Below are 11,103 nucleotides of genomic sequence, written 5' to 3'. Positions count from 1 at the left end.
AAGTAACGTGGAAAGTGAAGATAAATGTGGAAACTATATGAAATGCAATGGAATAATGCCGACCAATGTTGAACGTTAGAAAAAGCGTGAATGATAAAAGACAAAGGTGAAGGAAAATAAATGTGAGGAAACTGATGAATATGTGAAAAATTATGATGAAAATAGAGGGAAAGAAATGATAATACTACAGGAAATACGATAATACTAACAATATTATACTAAAAGAAATTATAATAGCAGATAAAATTAAAATACAGCGTTGCAGAAATACAGTAGAAGACAACCAAAAACCAACTAATAATAAAGAAAAAGATAATGAGGTTGGAAGCGGCAGAAAACAAGACCAGAGAACACCAGGGAGCAGAAAACGAGGAGAGAAAGTTAGTGAAATGCGACGAAAAAACAAGAACCTTCCAATATAAGAAAGAAGAGTAGAAAGTTTTGGTCTCGGAAATGGTTCCCACGCCCCCGAAAAACAACAATCAACAAAATCATGGAATATGTTGAGGGAAAAAAAACAAAACAAGAAAAATAAATGTGAGAAAAGCAAAAATCACGAATGAGAGAAAGACAACTAGAGAAATAAAACACAAAATGGCAAAAAAATTACGTGGATTAAGTAAAAATCTATCTGACAAATACAGGAAATCGAAAATAAAAATAAGAAATACTGCAAAAAACGGAGATTCATAAAAGAGAGACGGAAAAAAAGAAAAAGATATAAAAACGAATAAAAGACGAAATTTAAAAGTGACGACGAAACGAACAGAACTGAAAAAATAATGAAAGAAAAAAAAAGAATATTAAAAGAGGCATAAAACGAGGAAAAATTCAAGATAGAAAAAACGGGGAATGAAAAGAATCTCAAACACTGCTTTAAGAGGAGAGAGAGAGAGAGAGAGGTAACACACACACACACACACAGACAAACATACAAACAATCAGAGTGCAAACAGAGGAGGAAAGAGAAAGTGTGGCTGATGTGAGAGAGAGAGAGAGAGAGAGAGAGAGAGAGAGAGAGAGAGATTGCTCTCTCTCTCTCTCTCTCTTTGCAGGTTATTAAAAGGAAATTCGATAATACCCAGGATAAGGAACACAGCCTCACTTCCTCCTCCTCCTCCTCCTCCTCCTCCAGCTGCGAGCAAGTTAGGCCGAACATTGAGGCTGGTGCGTGCTTTTTGAACCGTAAGGGCGCAACACTACTGGAAGGGAAGGAGGCGGAGGAGAAAGAGGAGAAGGAGGAGGAGTGAAATGGGGAGTGAGAGAGAGAGTGGGTGGGTGGGTGAGTTTGAGCCTGCGTGAGTGTGTGTGTCGCAATGCGTAAGGTGGGGGGAGGGGAGGGGAGGGGAGGGCGTATGTGATTGGAGGAGAAAGAGAGATGGGGTGTGAGAGGGGAGGGGGGAGGAGAGAGGAAGGAAAGTGAAGGGCATGAGGGTGAGTGCGTGGGTGATTGGGGGATAGAGATTGGGTGTGAGAGAGGAAGGGAGGGAAGGGGAATGGAAGGCAGCGAACGGGTGTGAGGGGGAGGAGAGGGGAAGGGGGCGGAAATCAGCTGTGAAGAGACGCAATTATTTCCCAATGCCTAAACACAAAGACAAAAGAAAAACGAAACCGGAATCAATAACGCAATTTCCGAGACTGACGAGAGAGAGAGAGAGAGAGAGAGAGAGAGAGAGAGAGAGAGAGAGAGAGAGAGAGAGAGAGAGAGAGAGTGAGTGCAATCGTATGTTCACAACAGGAAACACACACACACACATACACACACAAACACACACACACACACACACACACACACACGCACACACACAGGAGGCGCTGAAGAACCAATAAGACGCCGGGAGGAGAAGAACAAGAACAAGAAGAAGAAAAAGAAGAAGACGAAGAAGATGAAGAAGAAAAAGAAGAAGAAGGAGAAGAGAAGGTTAACGTAAAGAAACTAATACATAATGAAATAAATAGAAGGGAAAGGAGGAAAGTGGAAAGCTAAGAGTACAAAGAGAGATACATCAGGAGGAGGAGGAGGAGGAGGAGGAGGAGGAGGAGGAGGAGGAGGAAAAGGGAAGGGAATGCAAGTGTGAAGGAAGTGATGCATGAGAAACAGATAGTAACGAAGGACTGACAAAGGGTGGAAGAGGGAAGGCAGGAGTAAGACGAAGAAGGAACGGACAGACAGATGAACGGCGTGAGGGGAAGGGAAGAATGGATGAGGGACAGAAGGAAAAACTAATGGAGGAGAAGGAAGAGAAGGAGGCGGCGGCACAGATGGAGATGAAGGAGGAGAAAGAAGAAAAAAGCGGAGGGCAGCCAAGTAGAAACGATAGAAAAAAAAGATAAGGAGGACGAGGAGGAGGAGGAAGAGGAAAACGAAGACGAGGACGAGGATAAGGACGAGAAGGCGAAGAAAAGGAGTAGAAGCAATTGAAGAAGCAAAAAGAGGAAAAAGACTGTAAAAAGAGAAGGTGGAGGAGGAGGAAGAGGAGGAAGAGGAAAACGAAGACGAGGACGAGGATAAGGACGAGAAGGTGCAGAAAGGGAGTAGAAGCAATTGAAGTAGCAAAAAGAGGAATAAGACTGTAAAAAGAGAAGGTGGAGGAGGAGGAAGAGGAGGAAGAGGAAAACGAGGACGAGGATAAGGACGAGAAGGTGCAGAAAGGGAGTAGAAGCAATTGAAGTACCAAGAAGAGGAATAAGACTGTAAAAAGAGAAGGTGGAGGAGGAGGAAGAGGAGGAAGAGGAAAACGAAGACGAGGACGAGGACGAGAAGGCGCAGAAAAGGAGTAGAAGCAATTGAAGTAGCAAAAAGAGGAATAAGACTGTAAAAAGAGAAGGTGGAGGAGGAGGAAGAGGACGAAGAGTACATGAAAGACGAGAAAGAGGAGGAGATACAAGGAAGCAGAAGGAGGAAGAGGAGGAGGAGGAGGAAGAAGAGGAGGCGCAGGAACAGAGTAGCAGCAACTTTAGTATCAAGAAGAGAACAAAGACGGCATAACACGAAGGTGGAGAAGGAAGGAGGAGGAAGAGGAGGAGGAAGCACAAGGAAACACAAGAAACACACTAACAAACCAACCCAAACACGAACATAACAAGGAGAAGGAGGAGGAGGAGGAGGAGGAGGAGGAGGAGGAGGAATACTAGGATTAAGAGGAAGAGAAAGACGAGGAAGAGTTAGAGGGGGCAAGGCAGCGCATAAGCAGAACTAACTTAAGACCCGGCAGTTAGTGGAAGTGCTTCTGCGAGGTTCGTCAAGTTGCTAGCGAGGATTATGGGCTTGGAAGGCTTTGTGCAGCGGCTGTTTCGGGGAAGAGGAGCAAAGCCAAGCCACTGCAAGGAAAGGCGGGAGAGAGGGAGAGAGAGGACACGGAAATGAAGAGAAACACTGTGAGACGGCGGGAAAGGAGAACACGCAAGAAGGGAGGAAAGACGACTCAAATGTGTGCTCCTAATGTTGAGAGTAACCGAAATTGATTTAGAGGAGGAGGAGGAGGAGGAGAGTGAAGAAAAGGGATAAGGGAGAAAGGAAAAGAGAACCAAATGAGAGACAACGAGAAAGGAAGGAAGCAAAGATGACTCAAATGTTTGCTCCTAATGTTGAGAGTAACCGAAATTGATTTAAAGGACGAGGAGGAGGAGGAGGAGAGTGAAGAAAAGGGATAAGGGAGGAAGGGAGAGAGGAGAAGTAAATGAGAGACAACGAGAAAAGAAGGGAGAAAAGACGACTCAAATGTTTGCTCCTAATGTTGAGAGTAACCGAAATTGATTTAAAGGAGGAGGAAGAGGAGGAGGAGGAGAGTGAAGAAAAGGGATAAGGGAGGAAGGGAGAGAGGAGAACCAAATGAGGGACAACGAGAAAGGAAGGAAGCAAAGACGACACAAATATAAGCCCCAGAAATCGACAGAACGTAACCATATTTGCGCTGAAGGAGAAGTGAAGGAACGAAGGAAGGGAGTAAAAGAGAGAGAACAAGCAAATAAAGATAATCAGAGCGGAGCGAAAGGAGGCAAAGACGGGACAAATGAATGCTCGTAAAATGGAGAGAAAGCAACACAAACTAAGATAAAGGAGGAGGAGGAGGAAAGAGAAGTCAAGAAGCCAAGGAAGGAAAGAAAGGAGAGAGAGAGATACGCAGATGATGAGAGACAGAGTGGGACAGAAGGAAGGAAGAAAGTAAAAGGATAAATAAATGCTCGTAAAATGGAGAGAAAGTAACCGAACTTGTGGTGAAAGAAGAGGAGGAGGAGGAGGAGAAAGAAGAAATGGAACCAAGTAAGGGAACGAGATAAATAAGGAGTTAGAAGAGATAGTAAAGATAGTAGACAAGGAATAAGAGAAGAGGAACAGATAAGGAAGGTAAGAGTGGGCGGGAAGGAAATAAGAGAGAAAGAGAGAGAGAGAGAGAGAGAGAGAGAGAGAGAGAGAGAGAGAGAGAGAGAGAGAGAGAGAGAGAGAGAGAGAGAGAGAGAGAGAGAGAGAGAGAGAGAGAGAGAGAGAGAGAGAGAGCGTCAATATTGGAAGAAGACAGCGACAGCCTCCCTTTAATTAGAGTTTCATTTCTTTTGAGCTTCTCCAAGGAATTGTGTTATGGCCTGAGGGTGGGGGATGGGGGCGTACACACACACACACACACACACACACACACACACACACACACACACACAGAACTTCTATAATTTTTCACTTTCTTATCACACACCTCGCTAGTTTATTCTTCTCTTCCTATTCCTCCCCCTCCTCCTCCTCTTCTCCTCCTCCTCTTCCTAAACCTCCTCCTCTTCTTCCTCTTCCCCTTACTCCTCCTCCTCCTCCTCCTTTTCCCCCTCCTCCCCCTCAATCTCCTAATCATCTCCTTCGTCTTTCTCATTATTCCCGCCTCCTACGCCTTCTCTTCCTCCACCTCTACTCCTTTCATTTCCATCCTATCCTGCTCCTCCTCCTCCTCCTCCTCCTCCTCCACCTCCTCTTCCTCCTGCAAACGACTTGATCGCCGCTCGGAGGGGAAGTGGATTAGTCTGTCTTCCGCCTAATTCCAGCTCGAGTTTCGGCATCTCAAGTTCCTTACGTCGGTGGGAAGGTGTAATATTTGCCTCTCTTGTCGCCTCTTCTGCCCGGCCTCATAAAGGTGTACGGGGGAAGAAGGGGGGGGGGGGGGGTTGATGTGCGTGTGTGTGTGTGTGTGTGTGTGTGTGTGTGTGTGTGTGTGTGTGTGTGTGTGTGTGTGTGTGTGTGTGTGTGTTGGTGACAGTTAGTTATGTTACCTCCTTCCCTGGACTGCAGAACCCATCAGGACCAAATGCGACGCCTGATGTCTCCGTATAACACGCAATAATACAATAATACACACGCTTATTCTGCCTTTGAAACACTCTCTCTCTCTCTCTCTCTCTCTCTCTCTCTCTCTCTCTCTCTCTGTGTGTGTTTGAAATTTTCCTCTCTCTCTCTCTCTCTCTGCCTCTCTCTCTCTCTGTGTGTGTGTGTGTGTGTGTGTGTGTGTGTGTGTGTGTGTGTGTGTGTGTGTGTGTGTGTGAATTCTCTTTCTGTTTTAGTGTTATTTTTTATCGTTACACTTTTGTTTTATTCAGTAGAAAAGTTGAGTGTTTTTTTTATTTTTTTTATTCATATAACTGACAGTTTGTTCCACGTGTCAGTGTTGAAGTGGTTGCAGCTTTTAACCAGTCAGTCAGTCAGTCAGTCACTCACTCACTCACTCACTCACTCACTCACTCACTCACTCACTCACTCAGCCAGTTAATCAGTCAGTCAGTCAGTCATTTTTTTTTCTTATCAATGAAGTAACGACGACTTTTAATCAACCAGACAGTCAATCAGTCAGTCAGTCAGTCATTTTTTTCTTATAGTGAAGTAACGACGACTTTTAATCAGCCAGTCAGTCAGTCAATCAGTCAGTCAGTCAGTCAGTCAGTTATTTTTTTCTTATAATGAAGTAACGACGACTTTTAATCAACCAGTCAGTCAATCAGTCAGTCAGTCAGTCAGTCAGCTGTTTCTTCCTTATCCAATACCCCAAGATCACCCTTTAACCAGTTCCATGGCGGAGGTCTTCAGAGTACTAATTATCATTTTAAGAGAGTCGCTGTTATCCATAAATTTAGGTTCTTAGACGCATATATTTTACCCGTGCGCGGCTCAGTTAGATGATTTACTTTTCTATATCAGTGCATAGACATTCCTGCGGTTTATATATATCACATTTATCACATTTAAGTACAGGTAACGTGAGAAATAGACTCGTGAATGTGAAATTAATCATTCATACAAAACTTGGTCTCTTGGGCAAGTCTGATGGGCGGCGACGGGCGAAGCGTTAAGGCTGTAAGGCGTATGAGTTCATCTATCTGCCCTTTAGATAACCCAAGAGGAGGAGGAGGAAAAGAGGAGGAGGAGGAGGAGAGACTGAAGGGGTAGGTAAGTGGGTTCACATCCGGGAGAGGTCAGTTCAATGGGCGGTCGACCCTATGGTGTGTTCCGTGACTTGCTTCCTCTCTCTCTCTCTCTCTCTTTCTCTCTCGTAGCTCAACTTCCTCGATTTCCTGCCCGTATTTCAGAGCGCCGTTGAGGGGGAAGGGAGAGGGATGTTTCGAGGTGATTCTTTAGAAGTTTTCATGTGCTTGGCTAGATGGGTAAGGCAGGGTAGAGGGAAGAAGAGGAAGAAGAGGAAGAAGAGGAAGAAGACGAAGGGTAGAGACAAGATCGTAGTGGTGGTAGAGGAGGAAGGAGGGATGATGTAGGATTTGGCAGCGTCACTCTTTGTCACGTTAATTTGGGAGAGTGAGAGAGAGAGAGAGAGAGAGAGAGAGAGAGAGAGAGAGAGAGAGAGAGAGAGAGAGAGAGAGAGAGAGAGAGAGAGAGAGAGATAATGTGACGCGTCTTCATATGAATCTTTCTCCTTCAGTTTCTTCTCCGTCTCGCTGCCTTTTGTCTTCTCGTTAGTCTTCCTCCTCCTCCTCCTCCTCTTCCTCTTCCTCTACCTTCGCTCTCCTATATTATGCTGCCTCTTTTCCTCCTGTTCCTCCTGTTACACCTGTTCTTCGTCCTCCTCAACCTCCTCTCTCCTATCTACTGTGTCGTTCTCACCCCTTTCCTCTCCTTTCATATTCTCAGGTCTTTCTCCCTCTTGTTTTCCTCCTTTTTCACTTTCTCTCTTTCTCTGCCTCCTCTTCTCCCATCTTCCTACAATTCTTCCTCTCCATCCATGGCCTCAAACTTCTCTCCTTCATGTTCTTCTCTCCCTGATGCTCCTTCTCTTTCCTCTTTTTCCTCCTAGTCTACTTTTTTCAATTATCTTTTTTCTTCTTGGTGTGACTCATATCCTTCCCCTCCAGCGTACTTTCTCCTCTTCCTCCTCCCCCTGTTCCTTTTTTTTCTCTTCCACTTCCTCTGTGTAGTATGCATTTTCCTCTCCCCTCTCACTCTTTTTTTTATTCCCTCGTTCTCAACCCTGACCTCTCCTCTCATTTCCTCCCCTTCCTTTCCTCTAATTTTTTTCGTTTTTCGCCCTTCTCTTTATCCTTCACTTCCTCTCTGCAGACATCCTTTTCTCTCTTTTCTCTCTTCTTATCTTCCCTCGTCTTCAAATCTGTCATCTCCACTCACTTTCTTCTCTATCTTTAGGTCTACTTTGCTTAATTTTTGCCCTCCGCCTTTTTTTTTATCTCTTTCGTCCTCCACTTCCTCTCTCGTATCTATCTACTTTTTGTCCCCTCGTCCTTAATCATGACCTCGCACATTACTTCCTTTCTCCTTTGATTTTTTGTCCTACTCCTTCTTGTCCTCATCGTCCTCCACTTCCTTTCTACAACCATCATCTTCTCTCCAATCTTTTCCCTTTTCTCCCTTCGTCCTCCCCCTCCACTTCCCTACCTACTTTCCAATTCCAATCTTCCTTGTTCTTTGTCCTTTTCTTCCTTGTTTTAACCATCCTCCACATTCTCTCTGCAAGCATCCCACTCTCTCCTATCATCCCTCCGTTAGCCCCTTCGTTCTCGCCCTCGTCCTCGCCTTGACCTCGCCCTTCACCGCCTCAGACTTGCCCTCGAGCGCCAGCATACAGGAAGACAAGGCTCGGGGACCTACTGGATGGTGGTGGTGGCATCGGTGGTGGTGGTGGTGCTGGTGGTGGGTGTAGGAGGCGTCAGAGGCCCCGGGAGTGGAGGCGGAGGGCGGCCGCGTCCACCTCCATCCTGGGGCGTGGACTGGCTGCTACTGCTACCTGTCGGGGCATTTCCCTTCTCCTCCACTTGCACCTGCTCCTCCGTCGCTCCACTGGCACTCGCACACTCACTCGCTTCCCGCCCCCGACATGGTAAATTGAACTCCACCGTAACTATCTCACATCGTCGATTCCTTTTGTGCTTTTTCTTCTGGGGGTACAGCACGGCACTCCGGTAGCGAAGGCGCGGGGCGTGGGGCCGCGCCTGAGGGTGGCGTGGCGGCGTGCGTAGAGCGGGCAAAGGCACACGACCAGGCTGTGGGGAGGGCGCGTGGCAGCTCCTCTCTCCATCCGGGTCCACGCGACACTGACCCGCCTCTCTCCGTCTCCTCAACGCAGGTCTTCCTCCTCCTCCCTATGTACGCCCTTCTCCTCTCCTCCTCCTCCTCCTCCTCCTCTTCCCTACCTCTACCTGCACCTTTATGCCTCTCCCTCCTTCTCTCCATCCCTCCTTCTCCTCCTCCTCCTGTTAGTTATCTGCCTTTCTTTCCTTTCCTTCTTCGCCTTATCTCCGCTTCCTTCCTCTTAAACTATTTTCTCCTCCCTCCGCTTTCCTTTACTGCACCTTTCTCAGCCTCTCTCTCTCTCTCTCTCTCTCTCTCTCTCTCTGTTCGTTATCTTACTTCATTCTTTATGCTCTCCTCTTCTTGCTCCTCCTCCTCCTCCTCCTCCTCCTCCTCCTCCATGCTAGTCATCTCAACGCCCTTCTCTCCCTCTCCTCCTTACCTTCTTATTTATATCTCGTCAACCCTTTGCTTAAGTTTCCTTGCCTAGTCTCCTTTTTCTCTCATTCATTTCCTTCTTTTTTTCCATGTTTCCGTATGTTTCTGATTCTCTTAAAGTATCCCCTTCCCATCTCATCCCTACCTCCATCCCACCCATACCTCCATTTCTCTTCCCTTCCCTCACCCTTCCTCCCCTTTCCCTTCATCCATTCCTTTCCTTCCCCTTCCCTCCTCTCCTATTTCCCTTCATTATCTCCTCTCATGTTACCCTTTCCCTTCTCTTCCCTTTTCTTTCCTTAATCTTACTTCACCTTTCTTCCTCTCTCCTCCCTGTCTTTTCCTTGATCAAAACTCACCTTTCCTCCTCTTTCACTTACCCTCCCTTGCCTTCAGTCCCCTTCCCTCCCTCCTCCCCTGTCCACCTCCCCATCTCCACCCTTCCTCCCTTATCCCTTCCCCTCGCCATCTCAACCCCACCTCCGTTCCTCCTCCCCCTCCCTTCCTCTCTTTCTCTCCACACTTCCTCAGGCGTCCACAAACAGAGCCTCCTAGGTGGTCGGGCACATAAGACAGGCTAATGGATTCCACGACCCTTCATCTCATTAGTGTGACAACAGCTTAATCGAACACAGTAACGACGGGAGTGTGTGTCTGGGGAGGGAGGGGAGGGGAGGGGTTGTGTGTGTGTGTGTGTGTGTGTGTGTGTGTGTGTGTGTGTATTTTTCAAGCAAAACGCCAGGACCTCGATTTTGAGATTGAATGCATAAATATTTGAAAACACACACACACACACACACACACACACACACACACACACACACACACACACACACACACACACGACGCACGCTCGCCCTCTGACCTTATGATGAAAAAAAAAAAAAAAAACAGCAAATGAAACTGACCTCTCTACGATACTTATTTTTCGTGTTCCCAATTATACTTTTTTTTTCTCACCCATGATCTTGTTGTCCCCCTTACCTCCCTCTCCCTCCCTCCCTCCCTCCCTTTTCCTCCATTCCGTTCCTCCTATTTTCTTTCCTCCCTACCTCCCTTCACCCATTCTCATCCGTCACTACTCCCTGAATCCTTCCTTTTTCCTCTCCATTTTCTTTTTTCTTCCCTCCTTTTCTCCCTCCAACCTTTCTTTTTCTCTCCATTTTCTTTTTTCTTCCTTCCATTCCTCCCTTCTTCCCTCCTTTTCTCCCTCCAACTTATCCTTTTTTCTCTCCATTTTCTTCCTTCTTCCCTCCTTTTCTCCCTCAAACCTTCCTTTTTTTCTCTCCATTTTCTTCTTTCTTCCTCCTTTTCTCTTTTTTTCCCTCCTTTTCTCCCTCCAGCCTTACTTTTTTCTCTCCATTTTCTTCCTCCATCCCTCCTTTTCTCCCTCCAATCTTCCTTTTTTTCTCTCCATTTTCTTCCTTCTTCCCTCTTTTTCTCCCTTCTTCCCTCCCTCCCTCCCTCAACGTGTTCCATCCCTCACTACTCCTCATTCCCTCCCTTTTTTCCTTCCCTCCCTTCTCTCCCTCTCCCTTCTTCCCTCCCTCCCTCCTTCATCTGTCTCCCGTCACTCACTCCATAGCTCCCTTCCTCTCCCTGTTTCTCCAATCACTCTCTCCTCCCTTCTTACATCTTCCTTCCCTCCCTTTTTTTTGTCTGTCCCATCACTCTCTTCTCCCTTCATATTTCTCCCTTTCTCTCTAATATGTTTCCCATCACTCACCTGCCCTTCCCATACCTCTCTTTTTCTCTCCAATCACACCCTCCTCCCTCTATATATCTCCCTCTCTGATCACTCCTTCCTCCCTCCATCTCTCTCCCTCTCTCCCTTGTGTCTCTCCATTCACTCCCTCCTCTCATCCCCATCTTTTCATTTCTCTCCGATTACTCCCTCTCCCTCCATCTCTCTTTCCCTCCCTTCCTTACTTTCCTCCGGTCACTCCCTCCACTCTTCAAACTTTCCCTCTCTATTCTCATTCCCGTTTCCTCCCTCCCTCTCTCTGTTCACTCCCTCTTCCTCTCTCTTCAATTAATCCCTTCTACCTCCCTACTGTCTCCCTCTCTCTCCCTCCCTCTCCTTCCCTCCTTCACTGATTACTCTCTCCCACCTTCCTACTTCTCCCTCCCCGCCTCCCTCCCTCTCCCTCCCTCCC

At 46.8% G+C, this 11,103-nt stretch overlaps 1 protein-coding gene across 1 annotated transcript in view; it reads right to left on the bottom strand.

Annotated features, from left to right (window-relative positions):
- LOC126986916 (uncharacterized) overlaps positions 1 to 8,747 on the bottom strand; it is a 106,409-nt gene extending 97,662 nt beyond the window's left edge. The window contains exon 1 of the mRNA XM_050843427.1: positions 8,090 to 8,747. The gene's annotated coding sequence lies outside the window, so the exon portion shown is untranslated. The remainder of the gene's footprint in view (positions 1 to 8,089) is intronic.
- Positions 8,748 to 11,103: the final 2,356 nt, after the last annotated feature.

This window comes from Eriocheir sinensis, chromosome 63 (genome assembly GCF_024679095.1).
Source record: "Eriocheir sinensis breed Jianghai 21 chromosome 63, ASM2467909v1, whole genome shotgun sequence".
Taxonomy (NCBI): domain Eukaryota; kingdom Metazoa; phylum Arthropoda; class Malacostraca; order Decapoda; family Varunidae; genus Eriocheir; species Eriocheir sinensis.
The sequence above is the reverse complement of the archived record's forward strand: the minus strand, read 5'-3'. Positions and strand labels throughout refer to the sequence as shown.